The sequence below is a fragment of the Megascapheus bottae genome, chromosome 8 (assembly GCF_031878675.1).
Source record: "Megascapheus bottae isolate mThoBot1 chromosome 8, mThoBot2.hap1, whole genome shotgun sequence".
NCBI classification, from domain to species: domain Eukaryota; kingdom Metazoa; phylum Chordata; class Mammalia; order Rodentia; family Geomyidae; genus Megascapheus; species Megascapheus bottae.
In genome coordinates this window covers 9,471,842-9,489,140 of record NC_143516.1, presented here as the reverse complement: position 1 = coordinate 9,489,140, position 17,299 = coordinate 9,471,842, and the positions used below count along the sequence as shown (strand labels likewise).

At 42.9% G+C, this 17,299-nt stretch overlaps 1 protein-coding gene across 1 annotated transcript in view; it reads right to left on the bottom strand.

The window, feature by feature from the left end:
* Positions 1 to 1,100, bottom strand: part of Syne1 (spectrin repeat containing nuclear envelope protein 1) — a 364,140-nt gene extending 363,040 nt beyond the window's left edge. Inside the window, exon 1 of the mRNA XM_090337945.1 lies at positions 1,036 to 1,100. The gene's annotated coding sequence lies outside the window, so the exon portion shown is untranslated. The remainder of the gene's footprint in view (positions 1 to 1,035) is intronic.
* Between the last annotated feature and the right edge of the window lie 16,199 nt (positions 1,101 to 17,299).

Here is a 17,299-nt window from a genome sequence, read left to right as displayed (position 1 = left end):
GCAGTTGTAGCCAAAATTTTACATAGTCACCTAGCTGCTTGCACTCTCCACTCCTGGCAGTGGAGTACAAGTAAAGCAGTTTGTGCCAAAATCAGTGGCCAAGAAATAGCAAAGCAAGCTAGAAGAGTTGAGCAAATGATTGGGGAAGGCTAGCAATACTAAAAACCCGTGTCTGCTGGAAGATTTCTTTTTTTTCTTATCTTCAACATGAAACATACTTCAGTGAGTGGAGATCTGGCACATTTTGTTCTACGTCTGCCACAAAGTAATCAACAAAGTCCAAAACAGGAAAACTACACATGCATTTCAGTACCGGATTGTGCTGAGGCCAGGAACTCTTTGCCCTTACTATTATTAATCGTTTTCGTTCTGGAATAAAACGCCTCTCCCGAGGTAACATCCTCATGACTCACGATGAAGCCAGCACTTTAGGCAGGCTGAAGACGGTACGAATAACCTTGACCTGACTGCAAATTATTATCGTTTTGCTTTTGGCTTCTGTGTGCGAATGTTATCTTAAGGAAATGGTTCTGAGATCATGGTAATAAATAAATAAATAAATAAATAAATAAATAAATAAATAAATAAATAGGGGAGCCTTAGAAAAGGACAAAAAGCATTCATTTTGTGCTTCCTTCACATTCACAGGAGGGAGAAAAGGACAGGTCCACAGAACTTTGCGAACTGGAATGGTCACTCCGGGAGCTGAGGTTGTCCTGGCTGATGGCTTCTCTCTCCGGGGCTGGCCCCGAATTCCTTCCCGGCAGAGGCCTGCACTCCCAGCCTCGAACCCCCTTACCTCCACCTGCACCGCACACCCGGTCTCCCTGCCCCCGGGGCTGCCCCGGGTCTCCCGGACGCCTGGGCCGGGCGCACCCCGCGCAGGACCTGCTCTTCCCGCAGACTGGGTGGCAGGCGGCCCCTCCTCCAGCGCCCGCGGTGCCGGGAAGCCACGGCCCCCAGGGAGCCCCCCCGGGGGGAGGGGAATCTGCGGGGCCTCGGCCCCGGGCCCACCTCCCCTCTCCCCAGAATAACCTGGGAGGCGGAGGGGAGGAAGGAAGGGAGGAGCCTAGAGTGCGCTCAACGCCCGGCGTCCCGCGTCGGGTAGGAGCCGCAGCTCCGACCCTCGCCGTTCCAGGGTGGCCGGGCTGCCCCGGGCTTCGGCATCCTCGGAGCCCGGGGAGGGAGGGATGAGCCGCCGGCGGAAGTGGCCGCTCGGAGGGGATTCGAACGGGGACGGGAGCGTACGCGCTGCCACCGCCTCCCCGCCGCCTTCCCCGGCGCGTCACGCACGCGCTCCGCCGCCGCCGCCGCCCTCTCCGCCCGGGCGCGGAGCCTCGGCGCGCAAGCCCAAACTTGCGCACGAGCCGGCGGCGAAGCTTTCCTCCCGCGTCCCGGCCCCGCTCGCTCGGCCCGTCCGCCGGTCCGGTCCGTCTGTCCGTCCTCCCATTTACCTGCGCCGGCTCTGCATCCCGATCGGGTTCCCTGCCGCGGGGCGACGCGGGCGAGCGCCTGCCTCCTCCCTCCCGGGGCGCGCCGCTGGCCGCCAGCCCGGTGGCGGGGACCCCGGGCGCGGCCTGCAGGGATGCGGGCAGGGAGGTAGGGGGAGGCGCCGCAGGGACCCAGCACCACCACCCCAGCTCCGACCTGCAGTCTGGCGCCGCGCTTCCCGGAGCTGGCGCGCACACCCTCCCTCCGCGCCCCTGCCCGCCCGCCCTCCACCCCCCACCCCGCGATCGGAGTCTCCTCCCCGCCACACACCGGGGTGGGGTGGGCGATGAGGCCTCCCCCGCACCCGATTCCTCCCCCCCACCCAGCTAGGGGCGGGGACCCGGAGGCCGCTCACCTGCCACAGATGCAGGGCCTCCTCCGCTGCTCCGCAGTCCCCAGTCCCCGGATGCCCCCCCTCCTCCGACGAGCTGTCACCGGGGTTCACCTGCCGGGGGTCCGGAGGAGGGGACCAGCGCTGCGCCGGGCTGGCTGCGAACGCGGACTCTGGGCGGCCAGGTCTCTGCGTACCCAGAGGCCGGCGAGGCCGGGAGGGTCCCCAGGGTCCCGGGAGGCAGGCGATGCGTTTCCACTCCAGATTCCGCAGCTCCTTGAACGCTGCCTCCTCCGGGGAGCCGCGGAGCTGCTGCTGGCTGCGGAATCAATCTGAACCACGGAGTTGGAGGGAAACGAGCCAGGCTTTGTGCTGTTACTGTTTATACAGGCTTAGCAGGCGCTGGACCCCTCTATCTTCAAACTGGTTGTTTCAGATAATGCTTTGGATAGGCACCGTCAGGTTCTTTCCTCAGGAAGCCACTTTTCTGAGCTGAAAGCGGTCCTGATGTTGCGTAGTAGCCTTCGGGAGATTTTATTTTGTTGTGGTGTTTCTGGTTTCCAAGCAAAGTCAAACACAGCCTCTCTACACCAGCAACGAAGTCCAAGGGTGGGGGTGAGGGGCTGCAACTAAGATCATTGAAAGTATGTTGCAAGAGTCTTTAAAAAAAAAAAATAAAAACAGCTATCCTCGAAGCTTCACTGTAAGCTGAAGAATTTTAAATTTTCAGAATGGAAGGACTCAGGTATGAACTAATGTTCTCACTTCACCTTCCCATTGGCTCCAAATTCTCTCTCGCGCGCGCTCGCTCTCGCTCTCTCTCTCTCTCTCTCTCTCTCTCTCTCTCTCTCTCTCTCTCTCTCTCTCTCTCTCTCTCTCTCTCTCTCTCTCTCTCTCTTTTCTGGATCCCAACAAATTGAGAGCATCTAAGAACAATCTGGTTAACCAATCTTATGTGGTCTCTTTCCTTTCTTTTTTAAAAATTTTTATTTCAAAATGAAAGACTGATTTTATCATTTCAGAACCTGAGAACCTGATTGCTACATCAGGTACATGAGGCAAGAGTTGGGGGTCGGGGGGGCAAGGTTGCTATCTAATCTGTACTCAGACTTGACCTAAAGGTACAGTAGACGTCTTTTGTGGGGGTAACACCAGAGGCTGGGGGTTCTGGGTCAGTGTTCTCCTACCCAGGTGATGACCAGTCGGGGGTCCACACTTCAGGCCTGCTGGGTATGGACTGTGGGTTCTCTCTTATGATCAGTACTGACCCTTAGAGATGGGATAGGAAGAGTCTCCACGCTTGATTCATAGGTTCAGCGGCTGCTTCCTTGGGTGGACTTACTGAAGAAAAGAACTACTTAAGATCATGATCCTAAGTCATCCTTGGAAAATATGAGGAGACTCTATTTGAAAAACAAACAAAAATGGGTAGGAACATGACTCAGCTGGTAGAGCACCACGCAGTAAGCATAAATCCCTGAGTTCAAACTCCAGTACTGCAAATAGTGATGATGATAATGATGGAAGACCATAAAAACATAGACCTACAAGAGATGTGCCTTTACATTAATCTATTCAAGTGTTTCATTAGGCAATGCCACTAGATTTTTGTTTTCACCTATGATAGGGGAGAGGGAGGAGTTAGAAGTGGACCAGAGTCCAAGAGTTTTTAAGAAGTGGCTACATTTTTCCTTTAGGAAAAAAATCTCATCATCACATTTGTTTTTGAAGCAGTGACAGGAGAAAAATGAGTTGATTGATGAGAGATGTGTGGTAGGTAAAACTTACGGGGCAGCTGGTCATTCGTGCGGCTCTAGACTGAACTTCTCAATGTGTATGTTGAAACCTGCTTGGTAGGATTGGAAGTGGTGCCTTGGAGGGCTGAGCTTCAAGAAGGGAATGGGTGTCTTTGTGAAGAAGATGGAGAGCTCCCTTGCCTGCTCAGCCATGTGGGGACACAGCAAGAACCAGGAAATGTGCCCTTTCTACCCTCAGCATTCTCAGGTGATCTGGGACTTTGCCGAGTGAGATAGGAATGTTGTCCTATGGTATCCCATGAGAACTGTGCAAATGCTGTTCTGTCCAAACGACAAGTGCGCAAGGAGAACGTTGAAACTGTTCTGCTGTCAGTGCCAACACTCTAGCCACTCAGGAGGCTGAGATCTGAGAATTATGGCTGGACGTCAGCCCGACAGGAATGTCTATGATACCCTTGGCTCCAGTTAACCACCAGAAAGCCAGATGTGGAGACATGACGCAAATACAGAGTGCCTGCTCTACAAAATCAAGAAACAGCAACAGTTATACAAACTGACTTTAAAAAAAGTAACCAAAAAGTACAGTGATACTTTAACAATATAGTATTCTTGAGTTTTTACAAGAAAAGCCTTTGATTCCCAGATCCATCTTTAACTACCTGTGTGGCATTTTCTTTGATAATTCTCCTCTCATAAATTCAGATTTTTATAAACCTGTGATTCAGAATTATACTCGTAAGTCACTCATAGGACTGTTATAGGATCTAAATAAGCTAATACCTACATGTATGAGTGGCACCGGGCCTGGCATGTGTCCTACAAATGCAAGATATAATTAGCATCATTATTATTAGTTATGACGATTCTAGATGCCACTTAAGTTGGCAAATGAAAGGAAAAGCGTCTGTCTATACTTTACTTTCCAATGGCCTGACTGAGCTAAGATACTAATTTCTCAAAACAGGAACATGCCAAAATACTTGCCAGAGTCAACACTGACAGAGTTGCCAAGCCCAAGGCCTGTTCTCACCTGTCTTCTCTTCGTAATGATCCCCCTTTCTAGGAAACACTAACAGCATGCCACTGCAGCTGGGTTCTTAAGCACCCCCTCTCTGTGCCAATAGGAAGGGGGAAAACCCAGGAAAACATGCACCTGGCTCTCAGCCCAGCTTTACCACAAGGCCTGCATCATCCTGCGGCACATAACTATGACATGCATAACTAATATATCCATAAGAAAGCAGCTGATCATCATTTCTGTGTTATGTGATCCCGCTAAGACCATAGAAAAATTGCCAGAGTTAGACCGTGTTGCTCATTTATCAAAAGCAGCAGTCTGGGATCTAGCCATGGGGGAGATGGGGGCTGGGGAGGGGGAGACTCTTCATTCACGGGACCATATATACAGCATGACCCAGAGGGTCTCTCCTCCCGCCTCCCTCATTTAGTCTTAACACACTTTTCTGTGTGTCATCAGAACAGCTCTCTTAGGTTTTGAAGCTATAGTGACTCAGTGTCTGTCAGGGTCTGGCCTTGGTCAACAATGATTTGGCTCAGGTCTAGGGAATTTTGGGGCCTCCTGCTATTGTAATGCCTTCAACTAAGTAATATTAACCTCTAACAACTGGAGAAAGGACAGACAAGGGACAAGAGCTTAGTTTTCTTATCAAGGAAGACTTGGGAGCATGTCAGACTCGTCCAAACCTTTCAAAATACTCCATCCTCATTTCTCAGATTTTATTCTTTGCAATACAGGCTTTAGATTTCATAGAAAACATGGGCCAATGCTTTGAATTTATCTCACTATATGATTTATCAAGCTACAGTAATAGCACTTTGGAATTGAATGAACATATATATGTATACACACACACACACACACACACACACACACGTTTACTCAATCATGGTGTAGCTGAAAGGGCTCTAGACGTTCTCTGATTATGCCTGGATTCGGCAGGGTGATACTTCTGAGCATGTCATTTTTACCCTTTGACACCTGGAGTGGTTGGATGTAGTTGGCACATATCATAGTTTGTTGTTTTATCTTTTTCCTAATGCAAGAACTGCTAAACTGATCTCTTAAATTCGTGTCTTCAAGAACTATTAACTTAGTAGCTTTTTGCCACCATGTGTGGATCTGTTTAGAATCCTGCTTTGCACTGTCAGTGAGACCAGTGTAGGGAAATAGAAGCAGATCAGAAAGCAAGAGTCCTATTTCGAAGGCTTGGAATCAATCTGGCATGAAATACATGATGTCAGTTGAGATGCGCCAAAGGATCTGATGCAGGGAATGAGATACTAAATGTTGGCCCTGACTGGTGAGCTGGTTTTGAAGGGTGGCCACTGCCTTTAGCTTTTAGGTCACAGCACTGCAGGTAAATGCAGAAATCAGCAGGTTGTTACTGCCACCCAGAGGTTAAGACAGCAAGCCACCAGCAGCAGCACAGCCCCAGGCTCCTGGGAGGGCCTTCCCATGTGTTCCGCCAGCCATTTTCAGCCTGGTGCTGTAGCTGCCAGAGACAGTATCTGTGCCCTCTGCCTTCTAAGCCTCCCGGGAAAGCATGGCAGAATGCAAATTTTATCTAAGCCCTTGGGGAAAGACAGCCTGAGCGATGCGATGTCAGCTTTCTATGCCTGAGACACAGAAGAAAGGCAGGGAAAGTTGTACGAATGAAGGTTATTAACAAATGAACAGTATTCTATAAACTTAGACTTGAACAGGCTAATGCAAATGTTCAAGTTTGAAAGATTGAATCTTTTCAGTCTGTGATAATGGTGATACTGTTTTAGAATTTTTATGTGGTGCCTTGATGCTTTTTTTCTTTTTTTTTGTAATTAATACAAGAGTTACATTATATTCACCAGATAGAAGGTGAATTACTTCTCACATATTGGTACCCCTTCTCATGTTTTTGTCTCCATTTCCCTTCCCCACCCCCTCCCCTCATCTTGTTTTTCCCCTTCCCTTCCCTATTTCAAATAAACAAATAATCATATATACAATATACCAGATAGCAAGGTAAGATACTGTAGCAATATGAGAATAACCAAGGGACAGCAAAAGAGATGAGAGATAACATAGTAATTAAGGATAACAATCACACATTATATAGCTTTTGTTTCTATATCCTGGAGATCCTTTCATTTAGCGTCATCCTATATGGCCTATGTATCTAGGTTTTGCTCTATTGTAAATCTCTGCTAGGAGAGTCCAAGGTTTCTACTGATTATGACAAATGAGGGAAACCATTGAGCCTATGTTCCTTTGGGTCTGGCTTACTTCACTTAATATGATTTTTCCCAAGTCTTTCCATTTCCTTAAAAATGGGGTGATGTTGTTCTTTCTGATGGCAGCATAGAATTCCACTGTGTATAAATACCACATCTTGTTGATCCACTCATCTTCTGAGGGGCATCTGGGTTGGTTCCATATCTTTGCTATGGTGAATAGTGCTGCAATGAACACTTTGATGCTGTTTTTAAAAGGACAAGGAATACTTGTTTCAGCATTACTGACACATTTTAGGACAGAACTTCTCTCCTCATGCTTCCTGAGGAGCTGCTGCTGTTGCACCATAATTATTCCTGTCCTATTTTGACCCCCAACTTCAGTGATCACAGCTCTGTCATAATCATCCGTGACAATTAGCTGTACCAAGGATCTCAGTGATAACCACTGCTGCCTCTGATGATCTCAGTGATAACCACTGCTGCCTCTGGCCACTGCCTGTCTTCTTCTCAGTCTCTTAGCCCATTAATTCCAACGTAGAGTAGACCCTGCTGTGGTCTGACAGAGTTGTTGTTTGCCTTCACATTGTTTTACCTCTTCACTACTATGCTTCCTTTCCACATTTTGGAAACTATGTACATGGACCTTTCCTTTGATGAAACAGGATACAAGTCTGCACCCCCCCCCAAAAAAAGTTCTAAAATATTCAGAATGCATCACTGTGAGGGGGACATTTCATGTTCAAGCACCCGTCTTATCTCCAATAACTGCCCGGAATAAGCCAGAAGTGGAGTTAGAACACTACTCTTGAGCACAGAGTGGCTCAGGGACACTGCCCAGGCTCTGAGTTCAAGCCCCAGGCCCAACAAAAATAAATACATAGGTAAATAAAATAAATCTTATACCTGACCATCAGAGATGTATGATGCTAGCTGGCTAGTGTAGAAATGGTGAGATGTCACACCAGGGTATTCATTTCTGTGCAGAGCATTAGCCATTTGTGAGGAGAGTGACAGGATGGGGTTTGCATCTAGAACCACTGCACCGACCTTGATATTCATGACTCTCGCCACTTTTAAATCCTGCATATTGTCAAAATGGGGGAAAATAGATCAAGGTGAACAAAGGAGTTTATGAGTAGAGAGCTTAGGCTTAAGAGGTTTACAACATTGTATTTTTTTAGCTACAGGTCATTAATAAAATCCTATAGATGTGACTGTCAGTTGTGCCCAGTGATCAAGCTATATGTCATTAACACAGACGAATAAATCAACAAGTCCTACGTGCTTACAATGGAGGTGTCAGAGAATAAATGCAATAGTCTTTAAGTTTTCAGCTTCTGTAATTTTAAGAATAAAGATAGGGAGCTATGTAATGCCATCTTCTGCTGAGTTTCTTGGACCCTTTTCAGAGCTTTCTAAGATGGAAGATAAATAAGGTTTTACAACAGAATCTTTATAAGACAGATTTTTTGTGTTAATATGCTTCACAGTAAGAACACATACATATATATATATATATATGTTTATTAAACCATCCATATGAATAGCGACTGGAGTAAAACAGCATTTCTAGATAGAGCTAGCTATTAGGTTTGAAAAGATTGTGACTGTGATGTTTTCTCATCATTGCAGCATCAGAATCCTGTTTATAGCATGGCACACATCTGCTAGATAGCAATCATAGGTTTTCTTCCTGTCTTTATGAGGTCTTCACTTTTCTTTTCATGATCAACTGGAAATCATGTCCTGAATCTGAGGCCTCACAGTTTTCTAAGAATTTTCTGCCTAAGTATTTGGCCTTTTTTCTGATTTCATCCAAATTAGTCCCACTGTTTCTGCCCACCAGAAAACAAACAAAAATCTAGCCAGGTGCTGGTGGCTCTGGCCTGTAATCCTAACTTCTCAGGAGCCTGAGGTCTGTGGATCACAGTTCAAAACCAGCTTGGGCAGAAAAGTCCATGAGACTCTTCTCTCCAGTAAACTACTCACTACTCAGAAAAAGGCAGAAGTGGTGCTGTAGCTCAGGGGGTAGAGTATTAGCCTTAAGCAAAAGAGGCTCTGGGAGTTCAAGCTCCCAGAGTGGCACCAGAAAAGGAAAAAAAAGGCCTAATCCTATATGAATGCAGTGAATTATCTTTTTTTTCCTTAACATCCCATCTTTTGCAGTGTCCAGGTTAAGTTCAGGCAGCAGGTCGCCCCGGGGACCCAGAGGCAATGTTCAAGATAATGTCCAGCTCCAGGGCTTTATCACATCAACTCCTTCATGGTCCAGACAGGTGGAGCCAGAGTGATCTGTGTCACTTCAGTGCTGCTGTCCCCATAGCCCACATACAACTCTTCCTAGCAACTAGACTGCCTCTCACCAAGGACCTCAGAGGGTCCTTTGGCTGCCAGAGCCCAAAACAATGCATAGCAGATATGGAGGGATTGGTCAGTAATGTCCATTAAACCATGGCACATCAATGTGGCATCACTCGTTCAAGACTCCAAACTACAGCGGGAGAAGGTACTGTTCAGTAGCTTTGCTCTCTTCTTTTCTCTTGAATCTGTTAGACACAGTTGCACCTCTAACTGAAGCGAAGTAATTTGATAGAGAAGCAGTGTCCACACAGTCTTGTAGTGAGATACTATTTTTCCCTTCCCTGTCTAATTAAGTCATGTTGTGTAGACATATTTTTTTGGTGTATTTCCAGGAGGAAATTCGTAGGAGATTAGTTTTTCCTCCTCTATGGGTGTGCATCTGGAACCTTCTTTATCATCTCACTCTCTCCCCCTTCATTGGCCTTTAGAATTCTCTGCCTTTCTCTGACTCAGGGACTCTTTTGGGGTCATATTTTCCCATTGTAAACTTGGTCATTTCCTCACTGTTTTGTGATCACAAACACTTTTGATATGATCCTTTGAAATGATTTAAGGCCTTATAAGGTACTTTTGCTAGCAAATAATCATTATTCAAAAATATGGTTTATCTGTGTGAGAGAGACCCTTAACAGCTTGTTTTCTTATTTGTTAATTTAAAAAATATGTGTTAGGTATTGTAGGGAGTGTTTACATACATGATATCTAAAATTTATAACCGTATGAGATAAGCATGTCTTTAAGTAAGGAAAAAGGGCTCCTAAAAGCTCTGTGTCCTTGGTTAATCAGCAGAAGTGGCTAGAAACTAGAATTAGCTCAGCCCAAATTGTGTGTATGTGTGTTTATCTTGACATTATAGAGCCTTTCAATGCCATGGCACTCCTGTTTTTCTGCCATATGACTGCCTTAAAAACCTTGAGAGTAACTATACAACCTTAAACTTGGAATACACTTGATAATTTTGAGTGAAGATATAATCCATTATTTCTTGGATGCGTTTTCAAAACATGGTGATTGTAAGTAAACTTGGACTGATCAATCAAACTCTTGCTGGAAACGGAATGAGATACGACCCATGTCAGCTGGTAAAGATAAAGAACAGCTAGCTTGCCTGATGGAAGAACTAAGCGTTTGAGCAACTAAACATCTAAGTAACCAGATGTGGCTACTATACTGAATACTGTGGCCGAAAGAAATAATTGAGACCTGGGCTCATGCCACGACAAATTGTAAATTATTGTTATGAACACAATTACAGAATCGCAATGCATCTTTGCTTTTGCTTAGCTTCTTTTCACTTAATCTTAAAACCCTAGCACTTTTGTCTTTAATTGGGGCCTAATGAGCTACAATGTGTAATGTAAAGGTTTTTTCTTGAACACCACTAAGTCACAGCTTTTTTTCCCTCTGTATCCCATCTTTTCTTGGTGTTTGTGTTCATACGTTTAGAGTTTAAGGGGTGATGAGGACAAACATCTCTATGTATGAAACAGATATTTAGTTGTCATTCATATATAAGAACATCAAAAACAGAAAGAAGAAATATAATTCCTACTAATTGAAGGTAAGCTGCTACTCAGGTTTGGTGTTGTTTTTTTTTTAATTTTCCTCACAAATGACACTTTTACATTGTATATTACCTGAACAAAGGAAAGCATACAATGAAATGTGCTTAAATAGAAACTGAAAGTTACATAAAACATTATATAATTCAGATCCACATATATTTTGTTTGATTTTTTTGTGATAAAACGAAACACCATTTTACCAAAATAATCCCTTAAGGCTTACTTAAAGTATGAAGTCACATATTTTATTAAAAATAGGTTATATATTCTTTCAAATTGGGAGAGAGAGAGAGGGAAGTGGTGACATGGTCCAAAAAGAAATCAACCCTTTACCTGACTTATGTAACTGTAACCCTTTTGTACTTTACCTTTTTAACAACAATTTAAAAAAATAATAAAATAGGCTTTATTTTTTTCCTGATGAGCATACCTACTGTATTATGATTTGTATATACATATATATCATATATATCATTATAATTATTTTGAAAGAGACTAGTTACAATAATAAACTAACCAGTTCTGTTCCCAAAGTTTACAATACAATTTCAGTCACAAGATGGAAAGTGTTTAAATGTTGGAAACTCTGGATTTATGGTTTGTTATTCACTAATATAAATTGTATGTGATAAGAAAAACCAATCAGTCTCACTGTAATACAATTCTACTGATTGCATGCAAGGTTCAAGGACATGTCTCTGGAGTGTCCTTCTTGGAATTCTCTTAGGCTGCGAACCAAGTTAGAGGAAATGAGTCTTTATTTAATACAACTCAAAAACAGCTAGTCCAGCCCAGTTGGCTTTCTGTTTTCAAATTTTAATGACCTATGAGACATATAAAAAAATAAAAATACCATTCAGAGTATCATATTTTCTTAATATAAGTCATCCAGAAGCATTTTGATTTGCAGTTGAAAGGATATTTGAATCATGATGGCTCACTCCTATAATCGTTGCTACGTAGGAGGCTAAGATCTGAGGATCATGGTTCAAAACCAACCCAGGCAGGAAAGTTCATAAGACTCTTATATCCAACTAACCACAAAAAAAATATCTGAAATGGCACTGTGGCTCAAAGTATTAGAGCACTAGCCTTGTGCACAAAAACTCAGGGATAGTGCCTAGGACCTGAGTTCAAGCCTCAGGACCAGTCCAAAAAAAAAGTATGTTTAGTAGAAAATACTACTAAGTTCATTTTGTATTTGGAACAATTCATATGAGTTTCTATGTTATGAATTTTCTTTTTTTTAATTTTATTTATTTATTTTTGCCAATCCTGGGCCTTGAACTCAGGGCCTGAGCATTGTCCTTGGACTTTCTCAAGGCTGGCGCTCTGTCACTGGAGCCACAGCACCACTTCCAGCTTTTTTTTCTATATATGTGGTACTGAAGAATAAAACTTGGGTATTTGTGCATGCTAGACAAGCACTCTTACCACTAAGCCAAACTCCTGGCAAAAAATTTCCTTGTCTTTTTTTTTTTTTGCCAGTTCTGGGCTTTGAACTCAGGGCCTGAGCATTGTCCTTGGACTTTCTCAAGGTTAAAGCTCTACCACTTCAGCCACAGCACCACTTCTGGCTTTTTTTCTATGTATGTGGTACCAAGGAATCGAACCTGGGTCTTCCTGCATGCTAGGCAAACACTCTTACCATTAGGCCAAACTCCCGGCCTCTTTTTTTTTAGTTTTATTTTTTTATATTTTTTTTGTCAGTTGTGGGGCTTGAACTCAGAGCCTTAGCACTGACCTTGGACTTTTCTCAAGGCCAGAGCTCTACCACTTGAGCCACAGCACCGCTTCCAGCTTTTTTTTTTTTTCTATGTATGTGGTACGGAGGAATCAAACCTGGACCTTCGTGCATGCTAGGCAAGCACTCTACCACTATGCCAAACTCCTATGTTATGAATTTTCTTAACACAAGTTACTATAATAAAGGTATTTTTATACCTGTAGAAAAACCACAAATTATTTATTTTAAGTATATATATGTATATACAAGATCAAATTTATTTTAAGTTACACAAAATGAAAAATCATGCCACTATTCCAATGTGAGACAAAGATAGAATAAGTAACATTCAAAAACCTTAACATTCACCACAAATTCCTGATTATTTTAACCTTTCCTGTGTCTTCATTCCTACTAGTCACTTACTTAGAAATGATTTTACATAAATATAATTTGTACAAAATACTTATGACATTTAAAAAATTCAGTTTTGCCCCATGAAACCCACTCACATTCTTTTTCTGGGGGAAAGATATGTATGCGGTTTAAACTCAGGACCTGAGCTTCTTTTGTTCAAGCCTGATGCTCTACCATTTGGCCCATACCTACTTATATCTTTTGGATAGTTAATTGGAGAGATAAGAGCAGGCGGATTTTTCTTCCTGGGCTGACTTCAAACTGTAATCCTCAGATGTCAGCCTGGTGAGTAGCTAGGATTCCAGGTGAGCCACCAACACCCTAGTCCCGCTTCCATTTGTTCAGGTTAACTAAATATACTTTCAAATTACCTACCTGACATCAAGAAATACCACGAGAAATACTAGTTGCTCTGGAGGCATGGGCAGGGTATCATGAGTTTGAGGCCAGTCTGAGTAAAATGATAGGGAGATTCTATCTCAAAAACATAGGGGCAGGAGGATCAGGAAAACAAATAACAACAGATGCTGGAGGGGATGTGGCCAGGAGGGATCACTACTACACTGTTGGTGGGAGTGCAAACTCATTCAACCACTATGGAAAGCAGTGTGGCAGTGCATCAAAAGGCTAAACATAGAGCTCCCCTATGACCCAGCAATTCCACTACTTGGCATTTACCCAACCATCCAGAAACAAGGGCATACTAAACCCACTAGCACAACAATGTTCATTGCAGCACTATTCACCATAGCAAAGATATGGAACCAACCTAGATGTCCCTCAGTTGATGAGTAGATCAACAAGATGTGGTATTTGTACACAATGGAATTCTATGCTGCTGTCAGAAAGAATGACATCGCCCCATTTGTTAGGAAATGGAAAGACTTAGAAAAAATCATATTAAGTGAAGTAAGCCAGACTCAAAGGAACTTAGGCTCAATGTTTTCCCTCATTTGTCATAATCAGTAGAAACCTTGGGCTCTACTAGCAGAGATCTGCAATAGAGCAAAATCTTGATACATAAGGCCATATAGTATGAAGCTAATTGAAAGGACCTCCAGGATATTGAAACAAAAGCCATATAATGAATGAGTGTTGTCCTTAATGTACTATGTTGTCTCATCTCCTTTGCTGTCCCTTGGGTATCTCATATTGTTACAGTATCTCACTTTGTTATGTGATTTATTGAATTTATTTGTATTTGGTTATTTGAAATTTGATAGGGAAGGGGGGAAAACCAAGACAGGGGTGGGGTGGGGGGGGGAAGGTAATGGGTACCAAGACATGTGAAAAGGTATCAATGTATGTGAATTAATGCACCTTCTATCTGGCAAATATCATGTAACCCTTTTATTAATTACAATAAAAAATATATGTAAAAAAAAACATAGGGGCAGGGAGTTTGGCCTAGTGGTACAGTGTTTGCTTAGCATGCACGAAGACCCAGGTTCGATTCCTTGTACCACATACATAGAAAAAAAGCCAGAAATGGTCCTGTGGCTCAAGTGGTAGAGTTCTAGCCTTAAGAAAGCCCAAGGACAGCACTCAGGCCTCGAATTCAAGCCCCAGGACTGGCAAAAATAAATGAATAAATAAATAAATAAATAAATATATAAAATACTAGGGGCATGGCTCAGGTTATAAAGCGATTGCGTTTTGGAATCCTTGTTTAGTCTCTAGGACAAACAAACAAAATAAGCAAATAAACACATCTCATAAGAATACACCATAAAGAGGAGGAGGAGGAGGAGGAGGAGGAGGAGGAGGAGGAGGAGGAGGAGGAGGAGGAGGAGGAAGAGGAGGAGGAGGAGGAGGAAGAGGAGGAGGAGGAGGAGGAGGAGGAGGAGAAGGAGGAGGAGGAGGAGAAGAAGAATTGTCTTAAGGCCCTTGTACCTACTGCTTTGGTGCTGTGGAGAGTAGGGAAGTTAAGGGTACATGGAGTGCTCAAGTAGGGGGTAAAGCGCATTTACAGAGGGGTGGGGACTTATACTGCATGAAAGCCAAGGGGATAAAGAAGTCTTCTTAGTAAGGCCTGAGTAAGGCCTGGAGTTTCAGATTCAGCCAAGCTGGGAGGGTGTCTTTGGGACAAGGACTTAACGCACAGCACTGGTATTTGTAATGAGGAAATCTGCATGATGTGAGTACAAGGGTAATCTGTCAACTGTGTGAATCCAGGATATATAATTGTGACATGAATGTGGAAAATAAAGGAAATTGTAATGTAAAAAAAATACACCATAATTAAAAGTAGCCATGCCACAATCAAATTAGAATAAAGTAGAATATCTAGAATTGATCTTACAACAAAACCTACGTAGTACAAGTTTTGTACAGGTCAAGAAGAAACAATAGTACCCAGTTAGCAGGAAGAAGTAAGCCTGAGACTATTTCATAAAGCTTCAGTTCTTAAAAAGGTAAATTTTGGCGAAAGGGTAAGGTTTTTTGTTTTTGGTTTTTGGGGTTTTTTTTTGCCAGTCGTAGAGCTGGAACGCGGAGCCTGAGCACTGCCCTTGGGCTTTCTCAAGGCTGGAGCTCTACCACTTGAGCCACAGAACCACTTCTGGCTTTTTTTCTATGTACGTGGTACAATAGAACCAGGATCTTCATGCATGCTAGGCAAGCACTCTACCACTAGGCCACACTTCCCGGTCCCAGAAGGGGTAAGTTTTTTAAAGTCTTGATGGGGTATGGTGTTCCACATCTGTAATCTCAGCCACTTTGGAGATGGAGGTAGGACATAGCAGTCCAAGGCCAGCCCAGGCAAGAGCATGAGACCCGATCTAAAAACTAGGGAACAAAAGGGAATGGACTGTGGCTTGAGATGTAGAATACTTGTCTAACAAGCACAAGGCCTGAGGTCAAACCCAGGCCCTCAAAAAAAATCGAGTCATTATGTAAAATGTTCTAAGGAACAAAAAGGAAATCAGGCACTAAGTGGCTATACATATAGCTTGTATATGTTTGTGGCAGAGACTTTTGCCATACGATTACAAAATGATTATACAGATATTATTATAACACCAAGCCTTATTCAACACCTCAGATATTTATGTAACAAAGAGGACTGAAAATCAATGAAGATAAAAAGGAGGAAATAAATAATAAATGGCAGAGGTGAGAACACACACAACAGTGTGTTGAAAGAGAACAGGTGTGATTACTTCCTCTATACCTAAGACCACCAATAAAAACCAGTAAAACAAGCCGGGTGCTTGTGGCTAATTCCTGTAATCCTAGCTACTCAGGAGGCTAAGATCTGAGGATCACAGTTCAAAGCCAGCCCAGACACCAAAGTCTGCAAGACTCTTATCTCCAAAAAAACGACCAGAAAACTGCAAGTGTTTACTATGGCTCAAGTGGTAGGGTTCTAGCCTTGAGCTGAAGAGCTCAGGGACAGCGACCAAGCCCAGAGTTCAAGCCAAAAAAAAAAAAAAAAAAAGGAAAGAAAGAAAAAGCAGTAAAACACTTTGACACTTTGGCACAATCTATCATGTTATGAGCTCTCACTTTGTCTCAAGTATACAGCAGACAAAGTGGCCACATAAACTATCCTTGACAATGAATTCCACTTAGGGAAGGGAAGGGAAAAGAAGGGGAGGGAGGAGAGGGGAGGAAGGAAAAAGGGAAGGACCTTTAAATGGTCACTGTGTACCCAGTATACCAAAGAACTGTCAACAAAAATAAAATATAATTTAAAATGTATATAATTTCTTATTATATAATATATGATAGTAAATTGCTAACATTTCAAAGTAAAAGCTTAATTATACTAGGTTAACAATCAATAGTTGAAATATAAATCACACATTATATCTGTTACTGAGCAATTAAGGTAAATGTGATAGTTCTGAAGTAATTATTTTGTGCTTTAAGGTGACATAATACATTTTTCTTTCCTTCACTTTTTTAAAGGATTTATTAACATTAATTATTATATCATATTTCAAATGATGTGTTTAACAAACAAATATTCAAGAAGGGAATCTCTATATACAATCACTGGCACTTAGATTTTAGAACATAATTAAAATTAGGCTGAGGATTTGTAGGCCATAGATACATAATAATCTTTGTAATAAAACATTATAGAGTTATAGGTTTTTATGTCTATGTAGTTGTGTTTATATTTCCAGTACCATGTCCGTATCATTGGGTACGCAAATACTGAGTCCTCGCTCTTGTTCTGTTTGGATCTAATAGCCACATATTAAGGATACCATGTGCCTTTTGTTCCTTAGATCTTGACTTGTCTCACTCAACATGATTCGCTCTAGATTCATCCACTTTCCTGCGAATGCCATTATTTTATCTTGTCTGTTGGCTATGTAGAATTCCATTGTATGTATGTATATGTGTGTGTGTGTGTGTGTGTGTGTGTGTGTGTGTGTGTGTGTGTATGTCACATTTTCTGTATCCA